The sequence below is a fragment of the Hoplias malabaricus genome, chromosome 2 (assembly GCF_029633855.1).
Source record: "Hoplias malabaricus isolate fHopMal1 chromosome 2, fHopMal1.hap1, whole genome shotgun sequence".
Lineage (NCBI taxonomy): Eukaryota > Metazoa > Chordata > Actinopteri > Characiformes > Erythrinidae > Hoplias > Hoplias malabaricus.
The window spans coordinates 79,892,282-79,905,269 of record NC_089801.1 but is presented as its reverse complement, the minus strand read 5'-3'; the positions used below and the strand labels follow the sequence as shown (position 1 = coordinate 79,905,269).

Below are 12,988 nucleotides of genomic sequence, written 5' to 3'. Positions count from 1 at the left end.
GGTTCCAGCTGCAGAAAAAGGACTGTAGAAAACAGGTTTCAATAAGGAGACATGGAAGGTAGGATTCATTTTATATTGGGGTGGTAGTTGTAGCCGGTAGGACACAGGGTTGACCCGTCGAAGCACCTTGAAAGGGCCAATGTACCGGGGACTGAGTTTTTTACAAGGAAGTCTGAGGTTCATGTGGCGAGTGGATAGCCAGACCCGCTGACTGGGGTGGAATACCAGGGTGGGATTACGGCGACGGTTGACGTAGTCCTGCCGGAGTTCGGAGTGCACGTCTAAGGTGGACATGAGCCTTCTCCCATGTCTTGCCACTATTGTGAAACCACTTGTCCAGTGCTGGGAGGTCACCAACATTATAGTTTCTCTCCGCAAGCAGTAGTTTCTTAGAAAAGAAAGCACAGGGATGTAACTTAGGGGGGTTACCTGACCGTTGTGAGAGGATGGCTCCTGTGCCCACCTCAGAAGCATCCACTTCCAGCACGAATGGTAGGTCGGGATCGGGTTGGCGGAGAATAGGGGCAGAGGAGAATGCTTTCTTCAGGTGTTCGAATGCCATGTCCGCGTTAGATGTCCAGGTAAGTTTCTGTTTGGGATGTTGCTTGAGTAGGTCTGAGAGGGGAGCAGCTAAGGATCCAAAGTTACAAATAAACCGCCTATAGAAATTAGCGAAGCCCAATAATCGTTGTAAATCTTTTTTTGTGGTAGGTATAGGCCAGGAGGTAATAGTGGAAACTTTGTCAGACTTCATAGATATATAACCTGGAGTTAGGGTTTATCCCAGGAAGGTTATGATATTTTTGTGAAACTCACATTTTTCTGCCTTAACATAAAGGTGGTGTTTGCGTAACCTGGAGAGAACTGCTTTCACATGTTCGATATGTTCTGGGACGGAATGAGAATAGATTAAAATATCATCAATGTAAGCTAGGACGCTCCTCCCAATCATGTCACGAAAGATCTCATCCATGAAGGCCTGAAAAACAGAAGGACTCTTAGTTAAACCATAAGGCATAACTAAGTACTCATAGTGCCCCCTGGAGGTGATAAAGGCTCTTTTCCATTCATCTCCAGCTCAAATCCGAATGAGATTGTATGCACCTCTCAAGTCAAGTTTAGTGAAAATAGTTGCTCCTTTTAACTGTTCATGAGAGACAGACATGAGAGGAAGTGGGTAGGCGTACTTCACTGTGATGTTATTTAAGGCCCTGTAGTCAATACATGGTCGGAGGCCGCCACCTTTCTTTGTGACAAAAAAGAAACCTGCTGCTAAAGGAGAAGTAGAAGGCCGTATGAAACCATGGTGTAAAGCTTCTTCCACGTATTTCTCCATAGCACTTTCCTCAGGACGGGATAAGGGGTAGGCTTTAGCATGTTGGGGTAAAGGCACCCCTGGTAGAAGGTTAATAGCAATATCCCATGACCAATGGGGTGGTAAATGAGTTGCCTTGGATTTGCTAAACACATCACTGTAAGCCTGGTAGGGACGTGGGATAGATTCTCAAATATTAGGAAGCCTAATATGATAGGATCACGTGGGATAGGAAGTAAGAGAAATTGTATTTTTTCCTGATGAATTAAACCAACCTCCAATGAGACCGGAATAGTCTGATGTTTCACCCATCCCTCTCCTATGGGTTGACCATTAATAGAGTTTACTCGTATGGGGGGGTGCACAGGAATGGTAGGGAGTTCTAGTTGACGGGCTAAATTGATGTCTAAGAAATTTCCTGCTGCTCCTGAATCTATGAGAGCAGACAGAGACACCTTTTCACTGGCCCACGAGAGCATTACAGGTAAGTTAATCTGTTGATTTATGAGATTTAATAAGGAGGATAACCTTACTTGAGTAACGCAATGCGGTTGGTTTCTTAATCGGTTGGGACGTCGAGGACATCGATCCCGAAAGTGATCCGTTCCCCTACAATACAGGCGTAGTCCCTCTGACAGGCGTCTGGTGCGTTCCTGCACAAACAGCGAGGATCGACCCAGCTGCATAGGTTCGGGAGTGTCCTCCGTGAAACCGTGAGATGAGGTGGTGGGAGTTGAAGGCATTGGCCGAGGTTCTCGGTTCCTACTGCTTGGTTGATGCGTGCGTCTCAGGTTGTCCACGTTAATAGCGATCTGGATGAATTCGGTAAGGGAGCTAGTATCCCCACGGCATGCGAGTTCAAGTTGTAGCTCCCTGGAAAGCCCTCGGCGAAACATAGTTTTCAAGGCTGGGTTGCTCCACCCACTCCCGGCCGTGATGGTGCGGAATTCCCTTGCATATGCGGCTACGGTACATTTACCTTGCTGAATCTCACATAGGCGTGTACCAGGGTCTTTGCCGTCAGCTGGGTGGTCAAAGACTGATTTAAACAGAGCGATAAACGCTGTAATCGATTGGAGAGAGGAATCTCCACTGTCCCAGAGTGACGTTCCCAAAGCCCCAGCTTCGCCAGTGAGGAGGGACAGCATGAAATAGATACGCTGTTCCTCTGTGACAAACTGAGAGGTATTGTAAGCAAAATATATCGAACATTGCATTAAGAAATTTTTACAACGGTCGGGAGAGCCGTCATACCTCTCTGGTAACGCTACTGGAACGTGAGGAGAGTTTGCTCCAGAGATGGTAGTTGAACTAGAAGCAGGTTGGGCTTGGGTAGGGTTAACGAGTCCTTGAATTGTTTCCTGGAGCCGAGTGATAGTAGCGTCCTGTCGAGCGAGGTGAGCTGACAACTCCGCTGGATCCATTTTTACTGGTAAAGTATTCTGTAATGTCCAAAGAAAAACAGAGAAACTAAAGGATCCAATCGCAGGAGTTTTATTTGTAAAGAGTATTGAGTGGATCACAGAGACGTGTACGGTCCAGATGGGTTTATTCCTGTAAGCGTAGTCAGGGAAAGCGTGGGTCACACCGGGAAAGCAGAGTCCAGAGATTATCCGAGGGGCTAGGCGAATGACGGGTCCTGAGGGGAAAAGCAGAGATCGAAATACCAGAAGACAGAGAGGAAAATTAGACAGTTTAGTTAAACGCATGTAAGGGCAATACTTCGCAAGGAAGAGAGAGGAGAGAGGAAACTTAAAGGCTGCCACTGGAGTGTGGCTTATGAGGTGCAGGTGTAACTAATTAATACTCAGGTGAGCTGGAGAGCGAGTGGTTCGTAACAAAACCAGAACTAAAATATAAAAATGTATGAATTTACATATTTGGTCCAACCCAAGGAAACTGAACTACAAGTCTGAACACTCCTTGAAATTCAGCCTCACGGGAATCAAACATCAGATTTGCTGCTTTTATAAACTTGGGGGATTTGTGTGATATACAGTGTGAGTGAGAGAAAACAAGAGAAAGACATCAGTCTTATCCATGTTCATCAAACTCCACCTGTCTCATTCATTTTATTTATCACATCCTAATTATACACAGAGTGAAGAACTTCTACTGACCGTAAAACATCTGGAAACTTTTCTCAGTCAACAACAACCTGAAATATATATATAAAAAAAACATATAGAAACAGCACTCACACTGCCTTTCTGCAGTTGCTCACAGCTGGGATCAGTCTCCAATAACCCTGCTCAGTGGTGTTGTACTTCCTCAAGTCCAGTTCATCCAGCACCTTGTCTGAGTTCACGAGCATGTAGGCTAATGCTAAACACTCATCAGCAGACAGTGTCTTATCTGAGTGTTTCTCTGTTTTGAGATACTCCTGGATTTTACTGGATAAAGAGGAGTCGTTCATTTCAGTGAGACAGAGGAACAGGTTGATAGATCTGTCAGAAGGAAAATCCTCTGATTGTATCATGTGTTTGATGTACTGAACTGTTTTCTTGATGCTCTCAGAGCTGCTCACTGTGTGTGTCAGTAGGTCCTGCAGGAGTTGTTGATTGGACTCCAGTGATATGCCCAACAGAAAACGGAGAAACAGATCCAGGTGTCCAGTCTTACTCTTTAAAGCTGTACGAACAGCTCCCTCCAGCAGCTCGTCCAGTGAAACACTGTCAGACCACTTCATTTTTTTTGGCTTCAGAAACTTCATTTCCTTCCTCTTGTTGTTCACACAGCAGTGAAACACATAGAAAGCAGCCAGGAACTCCTGAAAGCTCAGATGCACAAAGCAGTAAACCTTCCTCTGGTAAAGCACAGACTCCTCCCTAAAGATCTCAGTGCAAATTCCAGAGTACACTGAGGCCTCAGTGACATCAATCCCACAGTCTCTCAGGTCATCTTCATAGAACATCACATTGCCCTTCATCAGCTGTTTGAAAGCCAGTTCAGACAGTTTCAGAAACATGTTCCTGTTGGATCTCAGGACTTCCTGTAAAGTTCCTCTCTCATCTTCCTCCTCATACTTCTCCTTCCTCATGATCGTCTGAGTGCACAGAAAGTGTGAGTACATTGCAGTCAGAGTTTTAGGGATTTCTGTGGTCCCTTGTTTCATGATTCCCTGAAGCACAGTTGCTGAGATCCAGCAGAAAACTGGAATGTGGCACATGATGTGGAGACTCCTCGTTGTCTTAATGTGGGAGATGACACTGTCGGCTTGGTGTTGGTCACTAATCCTCTTCCTGAAGTACTCCTCCTTCTGTGGATCATTGAATCCCTGAATTTCTGTCACACGGCTGATGTACTGAGAGGGGATCTGATTGGCTGCTGCGGGTCTGGAGGTTATCCAGATGTGAGCAGAGGGAAGCAGGTCTCCTTTGATGAGGTTTGTCATCAACACGTCCACTGAAGACACCGTGGTCACGTCTGACACTTTCTCACTCTCTGAGAACTTCAGTGGAATTCTGCTTTCATCGAGGCCGTCAAATATGAACACAGTTTTACACACGTCATATTCCTTTGTGTCCAGACTTCGGAGCTCAGGGTGGAGGTCACACAGAAGCCCATGAAGACTGTACTGTTTGTCTTTAATCAGGTTCAGCTCTCGGAATGGAAGCACAAACATGAACTCTATGTCCTGATTGGCTTTTCCTTCAGCCCAGTCCAGAATGAACTTCTGCACAGAGACAGTTTTTCCAATACCAGCAATGCCTTTAGTCAGAACGCATTTAAGTTTTTCCACTTGTGGATCTTTATCTGCTTCTCCTTCTTCACGTCTCACATCTTCATCCATCACAGCTCTTGTGTTGTCTTCTTCCATTTCTCCCATCGTACACTGTACAGGGTTAAATATGTCTAAACAGTTTATTGGTGTATCTGGCAGGTTTTGTTTCCAGGGTTTGTTTTCAATCTGTAAAACTTCATGTTCTTCATTCACTCCTTCCCTCTCTCCCTCGATGATGTAGAGCTGAGTGTAAACCCTGTTCAGGAGGATTTTATTCTCTTGTGTTTTGAATCCCTCAAATAAGCTCTCGTACTTGTTCTTCAGGCTGATTTTGTTTCTCTCTGAGACACTGAGCAGGACGTCATCCACTGGTTTGTATTCATCCAGCTCCATGGACTCCTCCGTGTGTGGAAACTGAACAGAGCCCGTTTTAAACCTCCTTCTGCAGCAGGGACAGGTCAAGTCTCCAGAGTGGACAGACTGGTCCCTAAGGCTCCTGATGCACTGTCTACAAAAAGAGTGTCCACAGGTGATAGAGACTGGATCTGTCTGAATCTGCTCACACACTCCACACCTGGAACCATCCTGGAGCCGCACATCCCTCCTAGAGACAGAGACAGAGACAGAGAGAATGCAGAAGGGATTATTGAGTGAGTGTGTTTCAGTAATAAATTCAGATGCTGAATGACTTCATTTTTCATAAAAGGGTTTCTGTTGTGTGGTGGTTGAGAGTATTTTTCTTTCATTTAGACCAGTGTGTGTGTGTGCGGTTTACACTGTATATGTGTATACGTACACTGAGTGTCACTGATATTTTAACACTGACATCTGTTGTAGCGATGGAGAATCCCAGAGATGGTTCTCTGTAGAAACTGTGTAAAATCTTCCACACACCAGACATAGTTCTGTAGTTACAGGCGCAAGCACAAAAAAAAAAAAAATAAAAAAAAAGAAACCATTCCACAGAGAGAAATACTCACCTCAGATCAGTGCTGATTTCTTCATTACTGAAACCTGGAGGATTGTGCATCGAGATGTCGCTCTTCATAGACACACAGCTGGGCTCTTGAGATTCTGCTCTAAATGTCTGCTGCTTAAAACATAACCTGGAAAAATGAGAAAGATTAGTTTAATAATTGAACTGAACTCTACAGAAGTCTACCATCCAGTATTCAGTATATTTCCTGATTAAGTTGAAGATACTGAAACATCCACAGAGAGAAATACTCACCTCAGATCAGTGCTGATTTTTTCATTACTGAAACCTGGAGGATTGTGCATCGAGATGTCGCTCTTCATAGACACACAGCTGGGCTCTTGAGATTCTGCTCTAAATGTCTGCTGCTTAAAACATAACCTGGAAAAATGAGAAAGATTAGTTTAATAATTGAACTGAACTCTACAGAAGTCTACCATCCAGTATTCAGTATATTTCCTGATTAAGTTGAAGATACTGAAACATCCACAGAGAGATATTGGAAACATAGCCTTGAAGCCTGATGACAGATCTCAATCACTGATTTTCAGAAAGAATGGAAATGTATAACAGGATGCAGTAGAGCAGCAGGGAGTGTCTCTGTCACACAGCTCCTGTTTCCTGGGGTTTGGGTTTGAGACACACCTTCAGGTGACAGTCTGTGGGGAGTGTGGTGTGATCTGCCTGTTGCCCTCCTGTCAGGGTTTCCTCAGGGTGCTCTAGTGTCCTACTACAGTCCACACGATGGTAGATGGATTGGCTGTTTTAAAGTGTCAATAAGTGTGAGTGTCTGTGATGGACTGAGGCCCAGATCAGTGTATGTTCCTGACTTGTACACAGTGATTCACACCACAGTCTTAAACAGGATGAACTGATTACAGAAAATGAATGAACGTATGAATGGAAATGTATTTTCGGCTGAAACATATGGAACACCACAAAAATCTTTTTTTAATGTTTTTTTTTTTGTTTTGTTTCATTTTGATTTTAAGGTCAGTGATGAAAGCAGTCGGAAATGATTAAGTGTTCTTTATAAATCTAGGATCAATTTACTCGGTGGAGATTAACCTGGGTCATTTGGGGACAACAAAGCAATTCATTCTTTATTTCATGCTGTAATTAAAAAAATATATAAAATTAAACACAATTACTTTCATAATACTTGTTTGTTATTATTCGTGTTAAAATGATGTGCTCCTTCTTGCTGAGGAAAGATTACATGGTGTTTTCAGAAGAGGTGCAGTGTAATTCCTGCACTGATGACTACTGAAAGTTCTCAGTATTTTGACAAAATTATTAAAAAGCTTGGTTTCATTCTGCTTTGAATGGTCTACATGGCTAAATACATGTGGTCACAGATATTACACTTTTAACTTCTTCATCCTGTAAATATCTTTGTAAACAAAGTGAGTAGCAGCGTCTTGGCTCAGAGGATTTTAATGTCAGTTCAGTTATTGACCGATTGATTTACCTGTCCCTACAGACACTTCAAACATGAAGATTGTCTTCAACGTCAACAACTGCATCAAAAAAATAAGTCTTCCAGCAAAGCAGCAGTGTACATCAAAGTAAGAAGTGAAGATGTGGTGTTTTTATGTCTCACCTCGGGTCAGTACTGAGTCTTTCATTTCTGAAACCAGGAGGATCCATCTTCAACAAGTTGGTCTTCATAGACACACCACTCGGCTCTGGAGGTTCTGCTCTGAACGTGTGCTGTCTGAAATAAATAACATGGAGAAATGAGAATGAGTTCAGTGTGGACATTTAGTGAAAGCTAAAGGTGATATTTGGTTGTTCTATTAATTAACATCATCATTGTCAGCCATTAGCAGAGATCATTAACCAGTCTGAAAATACACCAAGATTTTGTCCTTTGGATTTTATAAAAGTATTTAAGGGGCCTGCAGTTCAGTGTTTTCCTGATTTAGCTGAAGATATTGTGACATCCACAGAGAGACAATGGAAACATAGCGGTTAAGCCTGAAGACAGATCTCTATCACTGATTTTCAGAAAGAATGGGAATGAATAACAGGGCAGTGCAGTGGTGCAGCAGGCAGTGTCTCTGTCACACAGCTCCAGTGTCCTGAGGTTGTGGGTTCAAACTCTGCCTCAGGTCACTGCTTGTGTGGAGGGTGTTATTTTCCCGGTGTCTGTGTGAGTTTCACACCCACAAGCTTGCAGGTCGACTGTCTATTTAAAAGTGTCCACAAGTGTGTGTGAGTGTGTGTGTCCCTGTGATGGACTGGTGCCCTGTCCAGTGGGCCTCATTCATGAAACCATCGTAATAAAACACGAGCAAACTGCACATAATGTATGAAGAAATGTACATTCCTGAAAACTTTCCACCAGATTCATGAACGCTGCGTAAACACCATATTTTTTTATTAGAACGTGAATATGTTAGTGAATACGCAATGTTCGCAAATTGGGTGGGTGTGCACATTCCTTTGCAATTAACGTGCAATTACCATAAGCTCCGCCCATTAATTTCAAATGACCACTTTATAAGGAAGCGCTCTGACTAAGGAGCCACAGCAAAAAGCCTTAAAATCTTTGCAGAAAAGCAAAAGAAACAAATGAGCGGAAATCAATTTTGTTGAAGTGCATTCAAATCTGCACTTTTTTAGATTCGTTTAATGTATATATATTTTTTCCACTTATGGGCCACTTATGCCATCTAAATGCTGAGATACATAGTACTGTGCAAAAGTGTTTAGATTAAATGAGATGTAAGAAGCTATTATCTGAGCAGTAAGTATGTGCTCCAATGAAAATAAATAACGTTTTTACAGTGAGTGTGATATTCTGGGTGTTAACATCTCTCCTTGTGACGGTGCAGTTTTATTTGAGGTTATTATACTTCATTTTGCTAGATAACGTATGCTGGTTATTTCACAAATTCATACGATCAAGAAAATCATCCGGAAACCAACTTGTTTCTTCCCACTGGCTCACAACACGCACATACTTTTAGAAAAGAATATCCCCTTTTTTGTTTTCACAATTATATAAAATTTTATACAAACACCACTCTTATTTAGACAATATATTATTTTAAATAATGATCATTTTCTAAGGGTCTAAGACAATTGCACACTACTGCACCTTCACTAAAGTTAGCCCTGCACAATTGTGCTTAAGGTGGGGGAAGCTGCACGGAAGCTAAAGGCATTTATTCTTGACATTAGCTCTTGGCCCATTGGACTCGCTCTGTAGTCTCTCATAGAGGGATAAAGAATGGACCTATAGTGAACCGACCAGAGAGACATCACTCGGCTAATAAACCTTACGTCTCCAAAGATGTTAAAGTTCTCTGTGCAGAGCTGTCTGTTAAATCCAGCATCAGCACAAGATCAGCCATTTACACAGGTTACAGACCAAACACTTGTTTATATTGCAGTGATCCACATGAAGTAACTTCATGATGGAGCCTCCTAGCACACGAAACTAACATGAAAATTTCATGCATTTCATTATTTATTCATTTATTTATTTATTTTATTAATTAAAATTCAGTCATGCCAGATTATACTTTTACTTTGCGCATTTTCAGGAGCAGGTGTAAATTACATTTGTACCTACAAACATTTAGATTAATTTAGATGCACAAATTCGTTCTTGTCACAGATGCAGGGAGAAGAAGGAGGCAGACGTACACAGAAGGAATTTTTTTCAGGGAGAAAACAAAACTGTAACAAAACAAACACCAGTACAGAGGCAAAAACACAAACCTGAACAAGACTAAACAAGGACAGGAACCAACAGGGGACAGCCGTGAACCAGTGTAGATATAAATGAAACACAAAGACTTGGAAACACACATCCACACACAACACCAGACAAAGGAGCACTGAAACCAAAGGAGTATACACAATGAGCACAGACAAGAAACACCTGGCAAGGATAACAAGAGGACAGGACCACAAAGGAGACACAGGTGGGAACACTAATGAAAGAGCAGGGTTAAGGTGGAGCTAAGGCAGAGGCTAGGGACAAAACAAAAACAGAGCCATGTGCTCTGGAAACAGAAACTGGACTGGGGAATGAACAGGACCAGAAACAGGAGATGGAATTAGTGAAGATGAAGATGCAAAGAGGAGAAAAACTTGCAATTGGCCCCTTAACACTTTCTCATAACTGGATTCACCTGTGTATGTAGGTCAAGGGTCAATGAGCTTACAAAACTAATTATGTGTTCCAATAATTAGTGCTAAAGGTATTCAAATCAATAAAACGACAAGGGTGCCCAAATTTATGCACCTGCCTAATTTTGGTTAATTATTGCGCACTTTCTGTAAATCCTCTAAACTTCATTTCACTTCTCAAATATCACTGTGTTCGTCTGCTATATGATATATTTAACTGAAATTTCTGATCAGTTAAATATGATTTATAACAACCAATGATTTATAAAGGAAAATCATGGTAATTATCAGGGATGCCCAAATTTTTTCATACCACTGTATATTTATATATGTGTGTGTGTGTGTGTGTGTGGAAATATAACAAATTACTCATTTACATTATTGATAATTGCTAACTCACTTGGTGTCACAGGTTCCACTGCTGAAGTCTGTTGTGCTAGGAGGCTCCATCATGAAGTTTTCACATTCACAGACACAACTGGACCCTGGAGATGCTGTTGTCTGCTCCGTGTGAAGAGTTTTTGACCGAGGCTCTCAAACAGAGATTGAAATGAACTTAGATCACTATAAGAAGCAGTCAAAACAGTTTACAGAAATGCAGCTAACATTACATTGGTTGAAACTCATAAACAAAGCTCTTCCTCCTTAAATTTCATAACTAATCAATATTAGTTTTCCATCATTTTTCCATGGCATTTTTTCTGGGAGTTGTACCTCCCACTTGGAGGTGCCTCCAAACTGCAGGGATACCCTTCTCCAACCGTGACGCTCGAGCAGGTTGAAAGTTTGAGGAAAACCGAACGAACCAACAAGAGACGAGTTTAAGAACTTGGGCAGTAATCGCTAAGAAGAGTGTGCCATAACCAACATATTTACACAGAAATATCACTGCGTTTACAAGCCTTTACTGTCCAAATCCACCTGAAATATTTAGACTAGACAAGGCTGGTGTTGCTTATCGATTTTCCCTTCCATCATAAATGTCGTTTAGGAAGCAGATCTTATTCACAATTTTCATAGTCAAACATTAGCTATTCCACCTTACAAGTGTCCGTTTACGAGTTTTATTGGCATTATACGCCAGGTTCTTGAATTCTCTGTTCCACCTTAAGAGCTGAAGCTAGCACTAAAGCTTTTGAAACATTTTGGAGTAACTGTTATTCCACATTATCCATTTAAAACAAACAAACCAATTGTATTATACAACCAATTATTTACAATTTTTTTCCCATTTTATCCATTTAAAACACAGGGTGCACATCATGTCACTAAAACATGTAACTACCTACTAGAGAAACACATTTGTTGTGTACTACCAAGCTTGATTTCTCCATTCCACCTTAAATAGGTCAAAATGCGAGGCTTTTCAAACACAATTTTTGAAAAAAAGAAACACACATTAATCTGAGTTAATTTCTTTAAAAAAAACAATGGTATTAATACTTTTCCTGTTGTTATTCATCCACTTCATATAAAACACAAAAAACACACACCGTCCTGTTTTTAAACCTTTCAAACGTCGCCTTACTTCACTTTCTTTAGATAAAACACAAAAACTACGGTCTTTACTCTTTCTAATCTATACAGAGGCGTCTGTACTTCTATATTTTTTCAGAAATGACTTTGACTGTTTCCTTAATCTATGATCACACACCCTGGACATTTTATGACTAAATACAGTTAATATCCTACATTACATGTCTGTTAAAGTTAATATGAACATCAGTATACACTGCTCTACCACAGTAGGAATATCAAGCTTGTAACAACTATGTAGTTTTACTGCAGGTTTACTCTTTTTTTAAAGAACTTATTATAAAAGGAGACAAAATTCTCTTTTTATTTAACTGTTTGTCTGTGTGATAATAATAATGTTAGTTTCTATAAAACACAAATAAATGTTTGTAGTCGTTGTTGTTTCTATTTAATTCTATTGTTGTTGTCTGGACTCCATTTATTATTTGACTTTGTTCAACAGCAGTTAACATTTTAAAATCCCAGGTGAATAAACTCTCCTTTTCTCTGCAGTAAACCGGATGAACCTGTTTATTGTCACAGACACTTGGCCGTGTTCAGTTTATTCACAGACGTCAAAAATACGTCTTTTTGAACAACACCTTAAATATAACTTAAGCCTGAAAAACATAACTAAGAGAAGGAATGGCAGATAAACACACAGCTGTAAACAATGAGCCAATTTTCCACAGAAAAATAATGTTAACGATTAAACACCTACCGAGTGAAATCCAGACCGTCTTCCTCTGAAATCTTCTTCAGCTCAGAGTCACTTTTGGTTCAGTTTGTTTCCTCATTCTTGTTTTTCACCTGTGGATAGAAACCTCCTGATCATCACCCAGTGCTTCATACCCAGCCATTACCGTGTCTTGGTATGTCTTAAGACATGTCTAAAGACACATTATGAAGACGTCTTAAGTCATCTTGTGGCATGTCTTAAGATCTGAGTACAATGTCTTTAAGACATGTCTATAGACATGGATCTTAAGATGTCTTGACTATAATAACATCCAAAGATGTCTCAAGATGTGGGATGCATAAAAATTATTTAAAAAATTTTCCTTAAAATATAAAAAAATAAGTCATTTACAGTTAAATATCTTTAAGGGCATATTAAAACATTATGCATTATTTATAGCAAGGACTCTTTTTTATATATATATGTATATATATATATATATATATATATATATATATATATATATATATATATATATATATATAACTATCTTTAGTATCTTTATTTTTTTTTTATTCTATGTAGGATGAATAACAGTATTATTTACATTCATACATACTTAATAAACATTTA

General features: G+C 40.5%; 1 pseudogene; it reads right to left on the bottom strand.

Annotated features, from left to right (window-relative positions):
* Positions 1-12,436, bottom strand: part of LOC136687337 (NLR family CARD domain-containing protein 3-like) — a 49,568-nt pseudogene extending 37,132 nt beyond the window's left edge.
* Between the last annotated feature and the right edge of the window lie 552 nt (positions 12,437-12,988).